This window comes from Coregonus lavaretus (genome assembly GCF_964263955.1).
Source record: "Coregonus lavaretus genome assembly, chromosome: 8".
Taxonomy (NCBI): Eukaryota; Metazoa; Chordata; class Actinopteri; order Salmoniformes; family Salmonidae; genus Coregonus; species Coregonus lavaretus.
Window position 1 is genome coordinate 51,349,273 of NC_139995.1, and position 7,402 is coordinate 51,356,674.

Sequence of the window (7,402 nt, forward strand, 5' to 3'; positions counted from 1 at the left end):
AGAATGTCGTCAATGTACACCACCACACCTTGCCCATGCATGTCCCGGAAGATCTCATCCACAAAGGATTGGAAGACTGAAGGAGCATTCATTAACCCGTATGGCATGACGAGATACTCATAATGACCCGAGGTGGTACTAAATGCGGTTTTCCATTCATCTCCCTCCCTAATGCGCACCAAGTTGTAGGCGCTCCTGAGATCCAGATTTGTGAAGAAACGCGCTCCGTGTAATGATTCCGTCATACTCGCAATCAGAGGGAGTGGATAACTGTATTTCACAATGATCTGATTGAGACTACGGTAATCAATACACGGGCGCAACCCTCCATCCTTCTTCTTCACAAAAAAGAAACTCGAGGACGCAGGGGAAGTGGAGGGCCGTATGTATCCCTGTCTCAGAGACTCGGCTATGTATGTCTCCATAGCCACCTTCTCCTCTTGAGACAGAGGATACACATGGCTCCGCAGAAGCGCTGCTCCTGTCTGGAGGTCTATCGCACAATCCCCCTGTCTATGAGGAGGCAACCACGTCGCCCTCGTCTTGCTAAACACGAGTGCTAAATCCTCATACTCAGGGGGAATGTGCATTGCGGGCACTTGGTTCGGACTCTCCACCGAGGTCGCCCCCACGGAAACACCTAGACATCGCCCTACACACTGGGCAGACCACTCCTTGAGAGCCCTCTGTTGCCACGAAATGGAGGGATTATGAGTAATTAACCAGGGAAGCCCCAGCACCACAGGATACGCAGGAGAGTCGATCAGATATAACTGAATAGTTTCCTCATGACCCCCCTGCGTACTCATCTTCAGTGGTGCTGTAACCTCTCTAATCAACCCCGATCCCAACGGGCGGCTATCTAGTGCATGGACAGGGAAGGGAGCATCAACAGGAAGGAGGGGAATCCCTAACCTTACACAAAAATTCCGATCAACAAAATTCCCAGATGCGCCTGAATCGACTAGCGCCTAATGCTGGGAATGAGGTGCAACCTGAGGAAATCTTACAGGTATACATAAGTGAACAACAGAGAGCTCTGGGTAAGTGGGGCGCCTACTCACCTGAAATGACTCCCCAGTGCGTGGCCTGTTGTCCCGTCCCCCTGGAGACCCTCCCCAGCACCTAGCCGCAGTGTGCCCTCCACGGCCACAGTTGGTGCAGGGGACGGCCCCCCTCGGGCTCCCTCTCCTCCTCTCTCTAGCGCCAGCACCCCCGAGCTCCATAGGGCTCGGCTCGGAGGTGCTGGAGGGTGGAATGGACGGCCCCCACTCGGGACGTCCGCGGGTGGCCAGCAGGGTGTCGAGACGGATGGACATGTCCACCAACTGGTCGAACGATAGGTTGGTGTCCCTGCAGGCCAGCTCTCGACGAACGTCCTCCCGTAGACTGCATCGATAGTGGTCGATGAGGGCCCGCTCATTCCACCCCGCATCCGCCGCTAGAGTCCGGAATTCCAGGGCGAACTCCTGTGCGCTCCTCTTCCCCTGTCGGAGGTGGAATAGACGCTCCCCCGCCGCTTTCCCCTCAGGTGGATGGTGGAACACTGCCCTGAAGCGGCGGGAGAACTCCGCGTAGGTGATGGTGGCGGCGTCTATTCCCCTCCATTCGGCGTTGGCCCACTCCAACGCCTTGCCGGAGAGACAGGAGATGAGGGCGGAAACGCTCTCGTATCCCGAGGGCGCCGGGTGTATGGTGGCCAGGTAGAGTTCCACCTGCAGGAGGAACCCCTGAGACCCGGCTGTGGCGCCATCATACGCCCTCGGGAGCGAGAGCCGAACCCCACTGGCTTCCGGAGCTGGGATGGGAGGACTGACCGATGGTGGTGGTAAGGTTGGAGGAGGTGTGGGCACTCCTCCGGTCTCCCATCGGCGCAGAGTGTTGATCACCTGCAGGGCGGATCCGAGTTGATGGATCCTGGCGTCTTGACCGCTGACTCGATCCTCCAGCGACTCGGGTGCTGCTGCTGCTCCTGCTGACTCCATAGTGGTGTGTAATTCTGTCAGGGGCTGATGTGGATGTGGTGTTGGAGTCAGGCGCAGGACACAGAGGCTTAGTCCAACAGACTTTACTTGGAGAAACACGTCAATACAAAGTAACGGGCCTCAAAACCAACGGAGGCGAGCGATTACGCAAACAGTGCGCAAATACACAAAATACAAAAGGATACGCAAATAGTGCGTCCGACTCTAAATACAAGAGCAAAATACAAAGCACCAACGGACAGGCGGAACAATTACACACAACTAACTACAAACAAAACGAGAAACTTATAGGGGACATAATGAACACTAAATGGAAACAGGTGTACAAGGAAGACAAAACCAAACAAACATCGATAACATTCAACGGTGGCAGCTAGTACTCCGGGGACGACGAACGCCAAAGCCTGCCCGAGCAAGGAGGAGGAGCAGCCTCGGCCGAATCCGTGACAGCCATGGTGTTTATACTTGCGTACTATTGTTTGTACAGATGAACGTGGTACCTTCAGGCGTTTTGAAATTGCTCCCAAGGATGAACCAGACTTGTGGGGGTCTACAAATTTTTTTCCTGAGGTCTTGGCTGATTTCTTTTTTATTTTCCCATGATGTCAAGCAAAGAGTCCCTGAGTTTAGGTAGGCCTTGAAATACATCCACAGGTACACCTCTAATTGACTCAAATGAGCCTATCAGAAGCTTCTAAAGCCATGACATAATTTCCTGGAATTTTCCAAGCTGTTTTTAAGGCATAGTCAACTTAGTGTATGTAAACTTCTGACCCACTGGAATTGTGATACAGTGAATTAGAAGTGAAATAATCTGTCTGTAAACAATTGCTGGAAAAAGTACTTGTGTCATGCACAAAGTAGATGTCCTAACCGACTTGCCAAAACTATAGTTTGTTAGCAAGAAATTTGTGGAGTGGTTGAAAAATGAGTTTTAATGACTCCAACCTAAGTGCATGTAAACTTCCGACTTCAACTGTATGTGTGCACCACAGTCCACAAAAGGAACAAGACAGGCAGTGTTAAAAAAGGAACATACATACATTTTGCACATTCCTCAGAGGAAAGTGGGAATGAAGTATTATTGCGTAAAATGCGCATGGTCGTTTGGGATAATTATTGCAGAGCTACTGTCTTTGCCGTCTCTTATCTTTCAATTAGGTTCCATATTATGGCTATATGTTCTTTATATGAGTGCCTTGGTAAATGGCAGGGACCGTCAAAGGAATATATTTAATGAGTCTTTCATTTATTATGATACAGAAATAATAGGCTATTTTGGAAACACTGTTTTGAAAACCTTGACAACTTTTTCATTTTTTAAATATATATTTTTAAGTAATGTGAAATAAAATACAGTACAACATCTATTAGTACGCTTGCGCTCCAATCAAGTCATTCAATCTTATTTGTGACCCGCCTATTGCGGCAAATTCAGGTTCTCTGAAGCTTATAGTTAGTCCTACACTCTTAGAAAAAAGGTGCTATCTAGAACCTAAAAGGGTTCTTTGGCTGTCCCCATAGAATAACTCTTTGAAGAAGCCTTTTTGGTTCGGTATAACTCATTTTTGGATCCATGTAGAACCCTTTCCACAAAGGGTTCTATTTGGAACCCAAAAGGGTTCTACCTGGAACCAAAAAGGGTTCTACCTGGAACCAAAAAGGGTTCTTGTATTGTATTGTTGTATGTTTTAATTCTGTAATGTATTGATTGTTGCTGCCTTCTTGGCCAGGTCTCCCTTGAAAAAGAGACTATGGGTCTCAATGGGCTTTTCCTGGTTAAAAAGAAATGAGTAAACCCATCCCATTTCCCATGTCTGCAATAACTCCATGTGGGTTGCCTTATACCCTTCTGACATCAGCCTCTATAAAACAAATATAAGATGGCCACAGATGACCACAACCCTCCACCCTGATGAGTCTCTGGTGAGAGAATGTCTCGGGGTGAAACAAGAATCAAACCCCAAACTCATAAAATAGGAACAAACTAGCCATTGTTCCCAGAATAAGGATGCATTTATTTGAACTGGACCTATTTTTGGTAGAATTTCAATTCTCATAACATTGTTCCTGAAATCACTAGTTATTGAGTAGTTATTAGGAAATATGCTAAATGATGATACAAAGCAACGTAGCCTACATTTGTTGCACTCAACATTGCAAATTATTTTGATTGTAGACTGGCCCTGGAGTTCAGAGTGCATCTATTCTTGTCCACTATACTGATTTGTGTTCTAGCTCCCAATTGGACAGATATACAAATGCTAAAATATCATTAGTCTTCAAATATATCCTAATTAAATATGACTCATTAATTTTTTGTACATCATACAGATCTCATCTTCGACTTGGGTACAATAAGATTTTGCTTTGTTGTTCAACTCACCAACCGAGATGGTAGCTTTGTTGTTCAACTCACCAACCGAGATGGTAGCTTTGTTGTTCCACTTACCAACCGAGGTGGTAGCTTTGTTGTTCAACTCACCAACCGAGATGGTAGCTTTGTTGTTCAACTCACCAACCGAGATGGTAGCTTTGTTGTTCAACTCACCAACCGAGATGGTAGCTTTGTTGTTCCACTCACCAACCGAGGTGGTAGCTTTGTTGTTCAACTCACCAACCGAGATGGTAGCTTTGTTGTTCAACTCACCAACCGAGATGGTAGCTTTGTTGTTCAACTCACCAACCGAGATGGTAGCTTTGTTGTTCCACTTACCAACCGAGATGGTAGCCTACTTATTGGGTCTTGATGCCCCCCTGTGTACTTCAAAAGAACTGCATCCACTGCATCCAGAGGAACCACAGTCACCATAGTCATCCCAGTCACCCCAGTCAGTTCATTGTAAATTGAACGTGTCTAAACTGAGCCGTATAATAAGAGTCTGGTAGCAGCAGTTGTGATGTGTGTGTAGCATGAATGTATGTGTGTGTGTGTGAGTGTGTGCATGAGTGAGTGCATGTGTGCTAAAGTGTGGAGAATCAGTGCAGGTGGTCAGTCCAGTTCAACAGTGTTCAACAGTCTGATGGCTTGTAGATAGAAACTGTCTCTGAGCCTGTTGGTATCAGACCTCATGCTCCGATACAGTCTGCCTGATGGTAAGGGAGTGAACAGCTCGTGGCTGGGTTGTGTTGGGTCCTTGATGATGCTGCGGACCTTCCTCAGGCACCGTTACGAGTAGATGTCCTGGATGGGTGGGAGCACGGTCCCAGTGATGTCCTGGATGGGTGGGAGCACGGTCCCAGTGATGTCCTGGATGGGTGGGAGCACGGTCCCAGTGATGTCCTGGATGGGTGGGAGCACGGTCCCAGTGATGTCCTGGATGGGTGGGAGCACGGTCCCAGTGATGTCCTGGATGGGTGGGAGCACGGTCCCAGTGATGTCCTGGATGGGTGGGAGCACGGTCCCAGTGATGTCCTGGATGGGTGGGAGCACGGTCCCAGTGATGTGCTGGGCCGTCTTCACCACCCACTGGAGGGCCCTGCGGTCATGGACGGAGCAATTCCGGTACCAGGCCGTGATGCAACCGGTCAGGACGCTCTCAGTGACTCTCTCTACTGCAGTCCCGTTGATGTGGATCAGGGCATGTTCCCTCCTCTGCTTCCTGAAGTCAACAATCAACTCCTTTGTTATTCTGAAGTTGAGTGAGAGGTTGTTGTCATGACACCACAATTCCAGTTCACTCACCTCCTCCCTATAGGCTGACTCGTCGTTGTTGTTCATCTGGCCAACAACCGTGGTTTCGTTCAGCGAACTTGATGATGGAATTGTTGTCGTGCAAAGCCACGCAGTTATGGGTGAACAGGGAGTAAAGCAGAGGACTGAGGACACACTCCTGGGGGGCCCCTGTGTTAAAAGTCAGAGTGGAGGAGATGTTGTTGCCAATCCTCACAGCCTGTGGTCTGCCCATCAGGAAGTCCAGGGTCCAGTTGCAGAGGGTGGTGTCCAGACCCAGGGCTCTGAGCTTGGTGTTGAGCTTGGAGGGAACAATAGTGTGGAATGCTGAACTGTATACTCTTAGAAAAAAAGGTGCTATCTAGAACCTTAAAGAGTTCTTCAGCTGTCCCCATAGGAGAACCCTTTGAAGAACCATTTTTGGTTCCAGGTAGAACCCCTTTCGGTTCCATGTAGAACTCTTTCTACAGAGGGTTCTACAGGGAACCCAAACGGGTTCTACCTGGAATCAAAAAGGGTTCTTAAAAGGGTTATCCAATGGGGACAGCCAAATAACCCTTTTTTCTAAGAGTGTAGTCAATGAACAGAATTCTCACATTTTATTTTTACTTTATTTAACTAGGCAAGTCAGTTAAGAACAAATTCGTATTTACAATGACGGCCTACACCGGCCAAACCCGGACGACGCTGGGCCAATTGTGCGCCGCCCTATGGGACTCCCAATCACGGCCGGTTGTGATACAGCCTGGAATCGAACCAGGGGGTCTGTAGTGACGCCTCAAGCACTGAGATGCAGTGCCTAAGACTCGGGAGCCCGAGTGACAAGAGCCACGTGTTCCTCTTGTCCAGATGTGTTACGGCCGTGTTAATAGTGATGGATATGGCATCTTCAGTGGATCTGTTGGAGTGGTAGGCAGATTGGAGTTGGTCCAGTGTGCCTGACATGCTGGCCTTGATGTTGGCCACGACCAGCCTCTCTAAGCACTTCATGATGACCGAGGTGAGCGCGACGGGGCGATAGTCATTTGGGCATGTCACGACTGCCAGTGAGAGCCAGGCGGAAGAGCTGAAGAGAGAGAATGCAGGTATGGTATGGATATGAAAGTATAAAATTAGGGTTTTATTGATCATTTGGTCAGTGCTAGACATTTTTTCTTATATTTTATTAATCAGTCGGACTGCCAGAAGGTGAAGCGTGATTCATCACTCCAGAGAACGCGTTTCCACTGCTCCAGAGTCCAATGGCGGCAAGCTTTTCACCACTCCAGCCGACGCTTGGCATTGCGCATCGTGAACTTAGGCTTGTGTGCGGCTGCTCGGCCATGGAAACCCATTTCATGAAGCTCCCGACGAACAGTTCTTGTGCTGATATGCTTCCAGAGGCAGTTTGGAAATCGATGGTGAGTGTTGCAACCGAGGACAGACGATTTCTACGCTCTACGCACTTCAGCACTCGGCGGTCCTGTTCCAAGGTCTTGTGTGGCCTACCACTTCGCGGCTGAGCCGTTGTTGCTCTTAGATGTTTCCACTTCCCAATAACAGCACTTACAGTTGACCAGGGCAGCTCTAGCTGGGCAGAGATTTGATGAACTGACTTGTTGGAAAGGTGGCATCCTATGACGGTGCCATGTTGAAAGTCACTGAGCTCTTCAGTAAGGTCATTCTACTGCCAATGTTTGTCTATGGAGATTGCATGACTGTGTGCTCAATTTTATATACCTGTCAGCAATGGGTGTGGCTGAAA